This window comes from Odontesthes bonariensis, chromosome 5, assembly GCF_027942865.1.
Source record: "Odontesthes bonariensis isolate fOdoBon6 chromosome 5, fOdoBon6.hap1, whole genome shotgun sequence".
NCBI classification, from domain to species: domain Eukaryota; kingdom Metazoa; phylum Chordata; class Actinopteri; order Atheriniformes; family Atherinopsidae; genus Odontesthes; species Odontesthes bonariensis.
Genome location: NC_134510.1, coordinates 12,414,038 through 12,430,366, shown reverse-complemented (window position 1 = coordinate 12,430,366; position 16,329 = coordinate 12,414,038). Strand labels below are relative to the sequence as shown.

Below are 16,329 nucleotides of genomic sequence, written 5' to 3'. Positions count from 1 at the left end.
TGCTATTTTGCCACTGCATCATCTTGTTTTAAGATTATTGTGGCCGCTTTACCTCCGAAGAGTTCTTGCTTCCAAATGCTATGCCTACTTTTTGTTTGCCTCAGGAGCCCTGTTAAACAACAGCCAAGACACTTGTTGCATGAGAATCTTCTGACCACTGCTCAACAAGCTGTGTTGTCACAACCTTCTACAGTGCTTTGGGCAGGACAGAATCATTAGCAAAAGGCACATTGTTGATTATAAGGTCTTGGTTTGCACTTAACACCATAGTAAACGGGAAAGGGCTTTTGACCAAAGCAACCTGGCCTCATGTTAGGCTATTTGAAGGGGGCTATTGACATTTAGGCCGAAGATGGGTGAGAGTATCAAAACAATCATCACTTGGTGGCAGGCAGCTGATAAAACACCAAGCTCTCCCCGTCAGGGAATCGAACCCCGATCTTCCGCGTGACAGGCGGAGATATTGTCCATTATACTAAAGAGGAATTTCTGTGTGCCTGACACAGTTGTCAGACGAAAAGACAACTATCGCCAAGGAGTGAAATAAGATTTTGGTGTCCCGTTTCAAGGTGCAGGAAAATTGCTATCACAGTCCCATCACTCAGAAGGAGAGTCTTCCATGAAGCTGCATGCCTCGTCAATATTCCCCTTCAACACAAACACAACGCAGACCCACATATTCGCTGGAATGATGCCTGGGCCCGCCGACAGTGTCGTCAAATATTCCTTTTCATAGTCAGAATGGCCGAGCGGTCTAAGGTGCTGCGTTCAGGTCGCAGTCTCCCCTGGAGGCGTGGGTTCAAATCCCACTTCTGACATTGCAGACTTCTCCTAGAGAAACATTTTCACTGGCAAGGCAACCCAAGTTTACTCCTTGCTTAGCGATACCATGTCGTATTGCTATTCTGCCACTGCATCATCTTGTTTAAAGATTATTGTGGCCGCTTTACCTCCGAAGAGTTCTTGCTTCCAAATGCTATGCCTACTTTTTGTTTGCCTCAGGAGCCCTGTTAAACAACAGCCAAGACACTTGTTGCATGAGAATCTTCTGACCACTACTCAACAAGCTGTGTTGTCACAACCTTCTACAGTGCTTTGGGCAGGACAGAATCATTAGCAAAAGGCACATTGTTGATTATAAGGTCTTGGTTTGCACTTAACACCATAGTAAACGGGAAAGGGCTTTTGACCAAAGCAACCTGGCCTCATGTTAGGCTATTTGAAGGGGGCTATTGACAGTTAGGCCGAAGATGGGTGAGAGTATCAAAACAATCATCACTTGGTGGCAGGCAGCTGATAAAAGACCAAGCTCTCCCCGTCAGGGAATCGAACCCCGATCTTCCACGTGACAGGCGGAGATACTGTCCATTATACTAACGAGGAATTTCTGTGTGCCTGACACAGTTGTCAGATGAAAAGACAACTATCGCCAAGGAGTGAAATAAGATTTTGGTGTCCCGTTTCAAGGTGCAGGAAAATTGCTATCACAGTCCCATCACTCAGAAGGAGAGTCTTCCATGAAGCTGCATGCCTCGTCAATATTCCCCTTCAACACAAACACAACGCAGACCCACATATTCGCTGGAATGATGCCTGGGCCCGCCGACAGTGTCGTCAAATATTCCTTTTCGTAGTCATAATGGCCGAGCGGTCTAAGGTGCTGCGTTCAGGTCGCAGTCTCCCCTGGAGGCGTGGGTTCAAATCCCACTTCTGACATTGCAGACTTCTCCTAGAGAAACATTTTCACTGGCAAGGCAACCCAAGTTTACTCCTTGCTTAGCGATACCATGTCGTATTGCTATTCTGCCACTGCATCATCTTGTTTAAAGATTATTGTGGCCGCTTTACCTCCGAAGAGTTCTTGCTTCCAAATGCTATACCTACTTTTTGTTTGCCTCAGGAGCCCTGTTAAACAACAGCCAAGACACTTGTTGCATGAGAATCTTCTGACCACTGCTCAACAAGCTGTGTTGTCACAACCTTCTACAGTGCTTTGGGCAGGACAGAATCATTAGCAAAAGCACATTGTTGATTATAAGGTCTTGGTTTGCACTTAACACCATAGTAAACGGGAAAGGGCTTTTGACCAAAGCAACCTGGCCTCATGTTAGGCTATTTGAAGGGGGCTATTGACATTTAGGCCGAAGATGGGTGAGAGTATCAAAACAATCATCACTTGGTGGCAGGCAGCTGATAAAAGCCTATTTTCTCCCCGTCAGGGAATCGCACCCCGATCTTCCGCATGACAGGCGGAGATACTGTCCATTATACTAACGAGGAATTTCTGTGTGACTGATACAGTCGTCAGACGAAAAGACAACTATCGCCAAGGAGTGAAATAAGATTTTGGTGTCCCCTTTCAAGGTGCAGGAAAATTGCTATCACAGTCCCATCACTCAGAAGGAGAGTCTTCCATGAAGCTGCATGCCTTGTCAATATTCCCCTTCAACACGAACACAACGCAGACCCACATATTCGCTGGAATGATGCCTGGGCCCGCTGACAGTGTCGTCAAATATTCCTTTTAGTAGTCAGGATGGCCGAGCGGTCTAAGGTGCTGCGTTAAGGTCGCAGTCTCCCCTGGAGGCGTGGGTTCAAATCCCACTTCTGACATTGCAGACTTCTCCTAGAGAAACATTTTCACTGGCAAGGCAACCCAAGTTTACTCCTTGCTTAGCAATACCATGTCGTATTGCTATTCTGCCACTGCATCATCTTGTTTAAAGATTATTGTGGCCGCTTTACCTCCGAAGAGTTCTTGCTTCCAAATGCTATGCCTACTTTTTGTTTGCCTCAGGAGCCCTGTTAAACAACAGCCAAGACACTTGTTGCATGAGAATCTTCTGACCACTGCTCAACAAGCTGTGTTGTCACAACCTTCTACAGTGCTTTGGGCAGGACAGAATCATTAGCAAAAGGCACATTGTTGATTATAAGGTCTTGGTTTGCACTTAACACCATAGTAAACGGGAAAGGGCTTTTGACCAAAGCAACCTGGCCTCATGTTAGGCTATTTGAAGGGGGCTATTGACATTTAGGCCGAAGATGGGTGAGAGTATCAAAACAATCATCACTTGGTGGCAGGCAGCTGATAAAACACCAAGCTCTCCCCGTCAGGGAATCAAACCCCGATCTTCCGCGTGACAGGCGGAGATACTGTCCATTATACTAACGAGGAATTTCTGTGTGACTGACACAGTCGTCAGATGAAAAGACAACTATCGCCAAGGAGTGAAATAAGATTTTGGTGTCCCCTTTCAAGGTGCAGGAAAATTGCTATCGCAGTCCCATCACTCAGAAGGAGAGTCTTCCATGAAGCTGCATGCCTCGTCAATATTCCCCTTCAACACAAACACAACGCAGACCCACATATTCGCTGGAATGATGCCTGGGCCCGCCGACAGTGTCGTCAAATATTCCTTTTCGTAGTCAGGATGGCCGAGCGGTCTAAGGCGCTGCGTTCAGGTCGCAGTCTCCCCTGGAGGTGTGGGTTCAAATCCCGCTTCTGACATTGCAGACTTCTCCTAGAGAAACATTTTCACTGGCAAGGCAACCCAAGTTTACTCCTTGCTTAGCAATACCATGTCGTATTGCTATTCTGCCACTGCATCATCTTGTTTAAAGATTACTGTGGCCGCTTTACCTCCGAAGAGTTCTTGCTTCCAAATGCTATGCCTACTTTTTGTTTGCCTCAGGAGCCCTGTTAAACAACAGCCAAGACACTTGTTGCATGAGAATCTTCTGACCACTGCTCAACAAGCTGTGTTGTCACAACCTTCTACAGTGCTTTGGGCAGGACAGAATCATTAGCAAAAGGCACATTGTTGATTATAAGGTCTTGGTTTGCACTTAACACCATAGTAAACGGGAAAGGGCTTTTGACCAAAGCAACCTGGCCTCATGTTAGGCTATTTGAAGGGGGCTATTGACATTTAGGCCGAAGATGGGTGAGAGTATCAAAACAATCATCACTTGGTGGCAGGCAGCTGATAAAACACCAAGCTCTCCCCGTCAGGGAATCGAACCCCGATCTTCCGCGTGACAGGCGGAGATATTGTCCATTATACTAAAGAGGAATTTCTGTGTGCCTGACACAGTTGTCAGACGAAAAGACAACTATCGCCAAGGAGTGAAATAAGATTTTGGTGTCCCGTTTCAAGGTGCAGGAAAATTGCTATCACAGTCCCATCACTCAGAAGGAGAGTCTTCCATGAAGCTGCATGCCTCGTCAATATTCCCCTTCAACACAAACACAACGCAGACCCACATATTCGCTGGAATGATGCCTGGGCCCGCCGACAGTGTCGTCAAATATTCCTTTTCATAGTCAGAATGGCCGAGCGGTCTAAGGTGCTGCGTTCAGGTCGCAGTCTCCCCTGGAGGCGTGGGTTCAAATCCCACTTCTGACATTGCAGACTTCTCCTAGAGAAACATTTTCACTGGCAAGGCAACCCAAGTTTACTCCTTGCTTAGCGATACCATGTCGTATTGCTATTCTGCCACTGCATCATCTTGTTTAAAGATTATTGTGGCCGCTTTACCTCCGAAGAGTTCTTGCTTCCAAATGCTATGCCTACTTTTTGTTTGCCTCAGGAGCCCTGTTAAACAACAGCCAAGACACTTGTTGCATGAGAATCTTCTGACCACTACTCAACAAGCTGTGTTGTCACAACCTTCTACAGTGCTTTGGGCAGGACAGAATCATTAGCAAAAGGCACATTGTTGATTATAAGGTCTTGGTTTGCACTTAACACCATAGTAAACGGGAAAGGGCTTTTGACCAAAGCAACCTGGCCTCATGTTAGGCTATTTGAAGGGGGCTATTGACAGTTAGGCCGAAGATGGGTGAGAGTATCAAAACAATCATCACTTGGTGGCAGGCAGCTGATAAAAGACCAAGCTCTCCCCGTCAGGGAATCGCACCCCGATCTTCCGCATGACAGGCGGAGATACTGTCCATTATACTAACGAGGAATTTCTGTGTGACTGATACAGTCGTCAGACGAAAAGACAACTATCGCCAAGGAGTGAAATAAGATTTTGGTGTCCCCTTTCAAGGTGCAGGAAAATTGCTATCGCAGTCCCATCACTCAGAAGGAGAGTCTTCCATGAAGCTGCATGCCTTGTCAATATTCCCCTTCAACACGAACACAACGCAGACCCACATATTCGCTGGAATGATGCCTGGGCCCGCTGACAGTGTCGTCAAATATTCCTTTTAGTAGTCAGGATGGCCGAGCGGTCTAAGGCGCTGCGTTAAGGTCGCAGTCTCCCCTGGAGGCGTGGGTTCAAATCCCACTTCTGACATTGCAGACTTCTCCTAGAGAAACATTTTCACTGGCAAGGCAACCCAAGTTTACTCCTTGCTTAGCAATACCATGTCGTATTGCTATTCTGCCACTGCATCATCTTGTTTAAAGATTATTGTGGCCGCTTTACCTCCGAAGAGTTCTTGCTTCCAAATGCTATGCCTACTTTTTGTTTGCCTCAGGAGCCCTGTTAAACAACAGCCAAGACACTTGTTGCATGAGAATCTTCTGACCACTGCTCAACAAGCTCTGTTGTCACAACCTTCTACAGTGCTTTGGGCAGGACAGAATCATTAGCAAAAGGCACATTGTTGATTATAAGGTCTTGGTTTGCACTTAACACCATAGTAAACGGGAAAGGGCTTTTGACCGAAGAAACCTGGCCTCATGTTAGGCTATTTGAAGGGGGCTATTGACATTTAGGCCGAAGATGGGTGAGAGTATCAAAACAATCATCACTTGGTGGCAGGCAGCTGATAAAAGACCAAGCTGTCCCCGTCAGGGAATCAAACCCCGATCTTCCGCGTGACAGGCGGAGATACTGTCCATTATACTAACGAGGAATTTCTGTGTGACTGACACAGTCGTCAGACGAAAAGACAACTATCGCCAAGGAGTGAAATAAGATTTTGGTGTCCCCTTTCAAGGTGCAGGAAAATTGCTATCGCAGTCCCATCACTCAGAAGGAGAGTCTTCCATGAAGCTGCATGCCTCGTCAATATTCCCCTTCAACACAAACACAACGCAGACCCACATATTCGCTGGAATGATGCCTGGGCCCGCCGACAGTGTCGTCAAATATTCCTTTTAGTAGTCAGGATGGCCGAGCGGTCTAAGGCGCTGCGTTCAGGTCGCAGTCTCCCCTGGAGGCGTGGGTTCAAATCCCACTTCTGACATTGCAGACTTCTCCTAGAGAAACATTTTCACTGGCAAGGCAACCCAAGTTTACTCCTTGCTTAGCAATACCATGTCGTATTGCTATTCTGCCACTGCATCATCTTGTTTAAAGATTACTGTGGCCGCTTTACCTCCGAAGAGTTCTTGCTTCCAAATGCTATGCCTACTTTTTGTTTGCCTCAGGAGCCCTGTTAAACAACAGCCAAGACACTTGTTGCATGAGAATCTTCTGACCACTGCTCAACAAGCTGTGTTGTCACAACCTTCTACAGTGCTTTGGGCAGGACAGAATCATTAGCAAAAGGCACATTGTTGATTATAATGTCTTGGTTTGCACTTAACACCATAGTAAACGGGAAAGGGCTTTTGACCAAAGCAACCTGGCCTCATGTTAGGCTATTTGAAGGGGGCTATTGACATTTAGGCCGAAGATGGGTGAGAGTATCAAAACAATCATCACTTGGTGGCAGGCAGCTGATAAAAGACCAAGCTCTCCCCGTCAGGGAATCAAACCCCGATCTTCCGCGTGACAGGCGGAGATACTGTCCATTATACTAACGAGGAATTTCTGTGTGACTGACACAGTCGTCAGATGAAAAGACAACTATCGCCAAGGAGTGAAATAAGATTTTGGTGTCCCCTTTCAAGGTGCAGGAAAATTGCTATCGCAGTCCCATCACTCAGAAGGAGAGTCTTCCATGAAGCTGCATGCCTCGTCAATATTCCCCTTCAACACAAACACAACGCAGACCCACATATTCGCTGGAATGATGCCTGGGCCCGCCGACAGTGTCGTCAAATATTCCTTTTCGTAGTCAGGATGGCCGAGCGGTCTAAGGCGCTGCGTTCAGGTCGCAGTCTCCCCTGGAGGCGTGGGTTCAAATCCCACTTCTGACATTGCAGACTTCTCCTAGAGAAACATTTTCACTGGCAAGGCAACCCAAGTTTACTCCTTGCTTAGCAATACCATGTCGTATTGCTATTCTGCCACTGCATCATCTTGTTTAAAGATTACTGTGGCCGCTTTACCTCCGAAGAGTTCTTGCTTCCAAATGCTATGCCTACTTTTTGTTTGCCTCAGGAGCCCTGTTAAACAACAGCCAAGACACTTGTTGCATGAGAATCTTCTGACCACTGCTCAACAAGCTGTGTTGTCACAACCTTCTACAGTGCTTTGGGCAGGACAGAATCATTAGCAAAAGGCACATTGTTGATTATAATGTCTTGGTTTGCACTTAACACCATAGTAAACGGGAAAGGGCTTTTGACCAAAGCAACCTGGCCTCATGTTAGGCTATTTGAAGGGGGCTATTGACATTTAGGCCGAAGATGGGTGAGAGTATCAAAACAATCATCACTTGGTGGCAGGCAGCTGATAAAAGACCAAGCTCTCCCCGTCAGGGAATCAAACCCCGATCTTCCGCGTGACAGGCGGAGATACTGTCCATTATACTAACGAGGAATTTCTGTGTGACTGACACAGTCGTCAGATGAAAAGACAACTATCGCCAAGGAGTGAAATAAGATTTTGGTGTCCCCTTTCAAGGTGCAGGAAAATTGCTATCGCAGTCCCATCACTCAGAAGGAGAGTCTTCCATGAAGCTGCATGCCTCGTCAATATTCCCCTTCAACACAAACACAACGCAGACCCACATATTCGCTGGAATGATGCCTGGGCCCGCCGACAGTGTCGTCAAATATTCCTTTTCGTAGTCAGGATGGCCGAGCGGTCTAAGGCGCTGCGTTCAGGTCGCAGTCTCCCCTGGAGGTGTGGGTTCAAATCCAGCTTCTGACATTGCAGACTTCTCCTAGAGAAACATTTTCACTGGCAAGGCAACCCAAGTTTACTCCTTGCTTAGCAATACCATGTCGTATTGCTATTCTGCCACTGCATCATCTTGTTTAAAGATTACTGTGGCCGCTTTACCTCCGAAGAGTTCTTGCTTCCAAATGCTATGCCTACTTTTTGTTTGCCTCAGGAGCCCTGTTAAACAACAGCCAAGACACTTGTTGCATGAGAATCTTCTGACCACTGCTCAACAAGATGTGTTGTCACAACCTTCTACAGTGCTTTGGGCAGGACAGAATCATTAGCAAAAGGCACATTGTTGATTATAAGGTCTTGGTTTGCACTTAACACCATAGTAAACGGGAAAGGGCTTTTGACCAAAGCAACCTGGCCTCATGTTAGGCTATTTGAAGGGGGCTATTGACAGTTAGGCCGAAGATGGGTGAGAGTATCAAAACAATCATCACTTGGTGGCAGGCAGCTGATAAAAGACCAAGCTCTCCCCGTCGGGGAATCAAACCCCGATCTTCCGCGTGACAGGCGGAGATACTGTCCATTATACTAACGAGGAATTTCTGTGTGACTGACACAGTCGTCAGACGAAAAGACAACTATCGCCAAGGAGTGAAATAAGATTTTGGTGTCCCGTTTCAAGGTGCAGGAAAATTGCTATCGCAGTCCCATCACTCAGAAGGAGAGTCTTCCATGAAGCTGCATGCCTCGTCAATATTCCCCTTCAACACAAACACAACGCAGACCCACATATTCGCTGGAATGATGCCTGGGCCCGCCGACAGTGTCGTCCAATATTCCTTTTAGTAGTCAGGATGGCCGAGCGGTCTAAGGCGCTGCGTTCAGGTCGCAGTCTCCCCTGGAGGCGTGGGTTCAAATCCCACTTCTGACATTGCAGACTTCTCCTAGAGAAACATTTTCACTGGCAAGGCAACCCAAGTTTACTCCTTGCTTAGCAATACCATGTCGTATTGCTATTCTGCCACTGCATCATCTTGTTTAAAGATTATTGTGGCCGCTTTACCTCCGAAGAGTTCTTGCTTCCAAATGCTATGCCTACTTTTTGTTTGCCTCAGGAGCCCTGTTAAACAACAGCCAAGACACTTGTTGCATGAGAATCTTCTGACCACTGCTCAACAAGCTGTGTTGTCACAACCTTCTATAGTGCTTTGGGCAGGACAGAATCATTAGCAAAAGGCACATTGTTGATTATAAGGTCTTGGTTTGCACTTAACACCATAGTAAACGGGAAAGGGCTTTTGACCAAAGCAACCTGGCCTCATGTTAGGCTATTTGAAGGGGGCTATTGACATTTAGGCCGAAGATGGGTGAGAGTATCAAAGCAATCATCACTTGGTGGCCGGCAGCTGATAAAAGACCAAGCTCTCCCCGTCGGGGAATCAAACCCCGATCTTCCGCGTGACAGGCGGAGATACTGTCCATTATACTAACGAGGAATTTCTGTGTGACTGACACAGTCGTCAGACGAAAAGACAACTATCGCCAAGGAGTGAAATAAGATTTTGGTGTCCCCTTTCAAGGTGCAGGAAAATTGCTATCGCAGTCCCATCACTCAGAAGGAGAGTCTTCCATGAAGCTGCATGCCTCGTCAATATTCCCCTTCAACACAAACACAACGCAGACCCACATATTCGCTGGAATGATGCCTGGGCCCGCCGACAGTGTCGTCAAATATTCCTTTTCGTAGTCAGGATGGCCGAGCGGTCTAAGGAGCTGCGTTCAGGTCGCAGTCTCCCCTGGAGGCGTGGGTTCAAATCCCACTTCTGACATTGCAGACTTCTCCTAGAGAAACATTTTCACTGGCAAGGCAACCCAAGTTTACTCCTTGCTTAGCAATACCATGTCGTATTGCTATTCTGCCACTGCATCATCTTGTTTAAAGATTACTGTGGCCGCTTTACCTCCGAAGAGTTCTTGCTTCCAAATGCTATGCCTACTTTTTGTTTGCCTCAGGAGCCCTGTTAAACAACAGCCAAGACACTTGTTGCATGAGAATCTTCTGACCACTACTCAACAAGCTGTGTTGTCACAACCTTCTACAGTGCTTTGGGCAGGACAGAATCATTAGCAAAAGGCACATTGTTGATTATAAGGTCTTGGTTTGCACTTAACACCATAGTAAACGGGAAAGGGCTTTTGACCAAAGCAACCTGGCCTCATGTTAGGCTATTTGAAGGGGGCTATTGACAGTTAGGCCGAAGATGGGTGAGAGTATCAAAACAATCATCACTTGGTGGCAGGCAGCTGATAAAAGACCAAGCTCTCCCCGTCAGGGAATCGAACCCCGATCTTCCACGTGACAGGCGGAGATACTGTCCATTATACTAACGAGGAATTTCTGTGTGCCTGACACAGTTGTCAGATGAAAAGACAACTATCGCCAAGGAGTGAAATAAGATTTTGGTGTCCCGTTTCAAGGTGCAGGAAAATTGCTATCACAGTCCCATCACTCAGAAGGAGAGTCTTCCATGAAGCTGCATGCCTCGTCAATATTCCCCTTCAACACAAACACAACGCAGACCCACATATTCGCTGGAATGATGCCTGGGCCCGCCGACAGTGTCGTCAAATATTCCTTTTCGTAGTCAGAATGGCCGAGCGGTCTAAGGTGCTGCGTTCAGGTCGCAGTCTCCCCTGGAGGCGTGGGTTCAAATCCCACTTCTGACATTGCAGACTTCTCCTAGAGAAACATTTTCACTGGCAAGGCAACCCAAGTTTACTCCTTGCTTAGCGATACCATGTCGTATTGCTATTCTGCCACTGCATCATCTTGTTTAAAGATTATTGTGGCCGCTTTACCTCCGAAGAGTTCTTGCTTCCAAATGCTATACCTACTTTTTGTTTGCCTCAGGAGCCCTGTTAAACAACAGCCAAGACACTTGTTGCATGAGAATCTTCTGACCACTGCTCAACAAGCTGTGTTGTCACAACCTTCTACAGTGCTTTGGGCAGGACAGAATCATTAGCAAAAGCACATTGTTGATTATAAGGTCTTGGTTTGCACTTAACACCATAGTAAACGGGAAAGGGCTTTTGACCAAAGCAACCTGGCCTCATGTTAGGCTATTTGAAGGGGGCTATTGACATTTAGGCCGAAGATGGGTGAGAGTATCAAAACAATCATCACTTGGTGGCAGGCAGCTGATAAAAGCCTATTTTCTCCCCGTCAGGGAATCGCACCCCGATCTTCCGCATGACAGGCGGAGATACTGTCCATTATACTAACGAGGAATTTCTGTGTGACTGATACAGTCGTCAGACGAAAAGACAACTATCGCCAAGGAGTGAAATAAGATTTTGGTGTCCCCTTTCAAGGTGCAGGAAAATTGCTATCGCAGTCCCATCACTCAGAAGGAGAGTCTTCCATGAAGCTGCATGCCTTGTCAATATTCCCCTTCAACACGAACACAACGCAGACCCACATATTCGCTGGAATGATGCCTGGGCCCGCTGACAGTGTCGTCAAATATTCCTTTTAGCAGTCAGGATGGCCGAGCGGTCTAAGGCGCTGCGTTAAGGTCGCAGTCTCCCCTGGAGGCGTGGGTTCAAATCCCACTTCTGACATTGCAGACTTCTCCTAGAGAAACATTTTCACTGGCAAGGCAACCCAAGTTTACTCCTTGCTTAGCAATACCATGTCGTATTGCTATTCTGCCACTGCATCATCTTGTTTAAAGATTATTGTGGCCGCTTTACCTCCGAAGAGTTCTTGCTTCCAAATGCTATGCCTACTTTTTGTTTGCCTCAGGAGCCCTGTTAAACAACAGCCAAGACACTTGTTGCATGAGAATCTTCTGACCACTGCTCAACAAGCTCTGTTGTCACAACCTTCTACAGTGCTTTGGGCAGGACAGAATCATTAGCAAAAGGCACATTGTTGATTATAAGGTCTTGGTTTGCACTTAACACCATAGTAAACGGGAAAGGGCTTTTGACCGAAGAAACCTGGCCTCATGTTAGGCTATTTGAAGGGGGCTATTGACATTTAGGCCGAAGATGGGTGAGAGTATCAAAACAATCATCACTTGGTGGCAGGCAGCTGATAAAAGACCAAGCTGTCCCCGTCAGGGAATCAAACCCCGATCTTCCGCGTGACAGGCGGAGATACTGTCCATTATACTAACGAGGAATTTCTGTGTGACTGACACAGTCGTCAGACGAAAAGACAACTATCGCCAAGGAGTGAAATAAGATTTTGGTGTCCCCTTTCAAGGTGCAGGAAAATTGCTATCGCAGTCCCATCACTCAGAAGGAGAGTCTTCCATGAAGCTGCATGCCTCGTCAATATTCCCCTTCAACACAAACACAACGCAGACCCACATATTCGCTGGAATGATGCCTGGGCCCGCCGACAGTGTCGTCAAATATTCCTTTTCGTAGTCAGGATGGCCGAGCGGTCTAAGGCGCTGCGTTCAGGTCGCAGTCTCCCCTGGAGGTGTGGGTTCAAATCCAGCTTCTGACATTGCAGACTTCTCCTAGAGAAACATTTTCACTGGCAAGGCAACCCAAGTTTACTCCTTGCTTAGCAATACCATGTCGTATTGCTATTCTGCCACTGCATCATCTTGTTTAAAGATTACTGTGGCCGCTTTACCTCCGAAGAGTTCTTGCTTCCAAATGCTATGCCTACTTTTTGTTTGCCTCAGGAGCCCTGTTAAACAACAGCCAAGACACTTGTTGCATGAGAATCTTCTGACCACTGCTCAACAAGCTGTGTTGTCACAACCTTCTACAGTGCTTTGGGCAGGACAGAATCATTAGCAAAAGGCACATTGTTGATTATAAGGTCTTGGTTTGCACTTAACACCATAGTAAACGGGAAAGGGCTTTTGACCAAAGCAACCTGGCCTCATGTTAGGCTATTTGAAGGGGGCTATTGACAGTTAGGCCGAAGATGGGTGAGAGTATCAAAACAATCATCACTTGGTGGCAGGCAGCTGATAAAAGACCAAGCTCTCCCCGTCGGGGAATCAAACCCCGATCTTCCGCGTGACAGGCGGAGATACTGTCCATTATACTAACGAGGAATTTCTGTGTGACTGACACAGTCGTCAGACGAAAAGACAACTATCGCCAAGGAGTGAAATAAGATTTTGGTGTCCCCTTTCAAGGTGCAGGAAAATTGCTATCGCAGTCCCATCACTCAGAAGGAGAGTCTTCCATGAAGCTGCATGCCTCGTCAATATTCCCCTTCAACACAAACACAACGCAGACCCACATATTTGCTGGAATGATGCCTGGGCCCGCTGGCAGTGTCGTCCAATATTCCTTTTCGTAGTCAGGATGGCCGAGCGGTCTAAGGCGCTGCGTTCAGGTCGCAGTCTCCCCTGGAGGCGTGGGTTCAAATCCCACTTCTGACATTGCAGACTTCTCCTAGAGAAACATTTTCACTGGCAAGGAAACCCAAGTTTACTCCTTGCTTAGCAATACCATGTCGTATTGCTATTTTGCCACTGCATCATCTTGTTTTAAGATTATTGTGGCCGCTTTACCTCCGAAGAGTTCTTGCTTCCAAATGCTATGCCTACTTTTTGTTTGCCTCAGGAGCCCTGTTAAACAACAGCCAAGACACTTGTTGCATGAGAATCTTCTGACCACTGCTCAACAAGCTGTGTTGTCACAACCTTCTACAGTGCTTTGGGCAGGACAGAATCATTAGCAAAAGGCACATTGTTGATTATAAGGTCTTGGTTTGCACTTAACACCATAGTAAACGGGAAAGGGCTTTTGACCAAAGCAACCTGGCCTCATGTTAGGCTATTTGAAGGGGGCTATTGACATTTAGGCCGAAGATGGGTGAGAGTATCAAAACAATCATCACTTGGTGGCAGGCAGCTGATAAAACACCAAGCTCTCCCCGTCAGGGAATCGAACCCCGATCTTCCGCGTGACAGGCGGAGATATTGTCCATTATACTAAAGAGGAATTTCTGTGTGCCTGACACAGTTGTCAGACGAAAAGACAACTATCGCCAAGGAGTGAAATAAGATTTTGGTGTCCCGTTTCAAGGTGCAGGAAAATTGCTATCACAGTCCCATCACTCAGAAGGAGAGTCTTCCATGAAGCTGCATGCCTCGTCAATATTCCCCTTCAACACAAACACAACGCAGACCCACATATTCGCTGGAATGATGCCTGGGCCCGCCGACAGTGTCGTCAAATATTCCTTTTCATAGTCAGAATGGCCGAGCGGTCTAAGGTGCTGCGTTCAGGTCGCAGTCTCCCCTGGAGGCGTGGGTTCAAATCCCACTTCTGACATTGCAGACTTCTCCTAGAGAAACATTTTCACTGGCAAGGCAACCCAAGTTTACTCCTTGCTTAGCGATACCATGTCGTATTGCTATTCTGCCACTGCATCATCTTGTTTAAAGATTATTGTGGCCGCTTTACCTCCGAAGAGTTCTTGCTTCCAAATGCTATGCCTACTTTTTGTTTGCCTCAGGAGCCCTGTTAAACAACAGCCAAGACACTTGTTGCATGAGAATCTTCTGACCACTACTCAACAAGCTGTGTTGTCACAACCTTCTACAGTGCTTTGGGCAGGACAGAATCATTAGCAAAAGGCACATTGTTGATTATAAGGTCTTGGTTTGCACTTAACACCATAGTAAACGGGAAAGGGCTTTTGACCAAAGCAACCTGGCCTCATGTTAGGCTATTTGAAGGGGGCTATTGACAGTTAGGCCGAAGATGGGTGAGAGTATCAAAACAATCATCACTTGGTGGCAGGCAGCTGATAAAAGACCAAGCTCTCCCCGTCAGGGAATCGAACCCCGATCTTCCACGTGACAGGCGGAGATACTGTCCATTATACTAACGAGGAATTTCTGTGTGCCTGACACAGTTGTCAGATGAAAAGACAACTATCGCCAAGGAGTGAAATAAGATTTTGGTGTCCCGTTTCAAGGTGCAGGAAAATTGCTATCACAGTCCCATCACTCAGAAGGAGAGTCTTCCATGAAGCTGCATGCCTCGTCAATATTCCCCTTCAACACAAACACAACGCAGACCCACATATTCGCTGGAATGATGCCTGGGCCCGCCGACAGTGTCGTCAAATATTCCTTTTCGTAGTCATAATGGCCGAGCGGTCTAAGGTGCTGCGTTCAGGTCGCAGTCTCCCCTGGAGGCGTGGGTTCAAATCCCACTTCTGACATTGCAGACTTCTCCTAGAGAAACATTTTCACTGGCAAGGCAACCCAAGTTTACTCCTTGCTTAGCGATACCATGTCGTATTGCTATTCTGCCACTGCATCATCTTGTTTAAAGATTATTGTGGCCGCTTTACCTCCGAAGAGTTCTTGCTTCCAAATGCTATACCTACTTTTTGTTTGCCTCAGGAGCCCTGTTAAACAACAGCCAAGACACTTGTTGCATGAGAATCTTCTGACCACTGCTCAACAAGCTGTGTTGTCACAACCTTCTACAGTGCTTTGGGCAGGACAGAATCATTAGCAAAAGCACATTGTTGATTATAAGGTCTTGGTTTGCACTTAACACCATAGTAAACGGGAAAGGGCTTTTGACCAAAGCAACCTGGCCTCATGTTAGGCTATTTGAAGGGGGCTATTGACATTTAGGCCGAAGATGGGTGAGAGTATCAAAACAATCATCACTTGGTGGCAGGCAGCTGATAAAAGCCTATTTTCTCCCCGTCAGGGAATCGCACCCCGATCTTCCGCATGACAGGCGGAGATACTGTCCATTATACTAACGAGGAATTTCTGTGTGACTGATACAGTCGTCAGACGAAAAGACAACTATCGCCAAGGAGTGAAATAAGATTTTGGTGTCCCCTTTCAAGGTGCAGGAAAATTGCTATCACAGTCCCATCACTCAGAAGGAGAGTCTTCCATGAAGCTGCATGCCTTGTCAATATTCCCCTTCAACACGAACACAACGCAGACCCACATATTCGCTGGAATGATGCCTGGGCCCGCTGACAGTGTCGTCAAATATTCCTTTTAGTAGTCAGGATGGCCGAGCGGTCTAAGGTGCTGCGTTAAGGTCGCAGTCTCCCCTGGAGGCGTGGGTTCAAATCCCACTTCTGACATTGCAGACTTCTCCTAGAGAAACATTTTCACTGGCAAGGCAACCCAAGTTTACTCCTTGCTTAGCAATACCATGTCGTATTGCTATTCTGCCACTGCATCATCTTGTTTAAAGATTATTGTGGCCGCTTTACCTCCGAAGAGTTCTTGCTTCCAAATGCTATGCCTACTTTTTGTTTGCCTCAGGAGCCCTGTTAAACAACAGCCAAGACACTTGTTGCATGAGAATCTTCTGACCACTGCTCAACAA

The 16,329-nt window shown here is 46.9% G+C and overlaps 8 non-coding genes across 8 annotated transcripts; all 8 read left to right on the top strand.

Annotated features, from left to right (window-relative positions):
• The first annotated feature begins 2,530 nt into the window (after positions 1–2,530).
• Positions 2,531–2,613, top strand: trnal-aag (transfer RNA leucine (anticodon AAG)). Its single transcript has one exon. It is a non-coding gene; the product is annotated as a tRNA-Leu (tRNA).
• A 2,611-nt stretch (positions 2,614–5,224) lies between these two features.
• Positions 5,225–5,307, top strand: trnal-aag (transfer RNA leucine (anticodon AAG)). Its single transcript has one exon. It is a non-coding gene; the product is annotated as a tRNA-Leu (tRNA).
• Positions 5,308–6,122: 815 nt separating this feature from the next.
• trnal-cag (transfer RNA leucine (anticodon CAG)) lies at positions 6,123–6,205 on the top strand. The gene has a single exon. It is a non-coding gene; the product is annotated as a tRNA-Leu (tRNA).
• An 815-nt stretch (positions 6,206–7,020) lies between these two features.
• On the top strand, positions 7,021–7,103 carry trnal-cag (transfer RNA leucine (anticodon CAG)). Its single transcript has one exon. It is a non-coding gene; the product is annotated as a tRNA-Leu (tRNA).
• Positions 7,104–8,816: 1,713 nt separating this feature from the next.
• On the top strand, positions 8,817–8,899 carry trnal-cag (transfer RNA leucine (anticodon CAG)). Its single transcript has one exon. It is a non-coding gene; the product is annotated as a tRNA-Leu (tRNA).
• A 2,610-nt stretch (positions 8,900–11,509) lies between these two features.
• Positions 11,510–11,592, top strand: trnal-aag (transfer RNA leucine (anticodon AAG)). The gene has a single exon. It is a non-coding gene; the product is annotated as a tRNA-Leu (tRNA).
• A 1,713-nt stretch (positions 11,593–13,305) lies between these two features.
• On the top strand, positions 13,306–13,388 carry trnal-cag (transfer RNA leucine (anticodon CAG)). The gene has a single exon. It is a non-coding gene; the product is annotated as a tRNA-Leu (tRNA).
• Positions 13,389–15,998: 2,610 nt separating this feature from the next.
• On the top strand, positions 15,999–16,081 carry trnal-aag (transfer RNA leucine (anticodon AAG)). The gene has a single exon. It is a non-coding gene; the product is annotated as a tRNA-Leu (tRNA).
• The last annotated feature ends 248 nt before the right edge of the window (positions 16,082–16,329 follow it).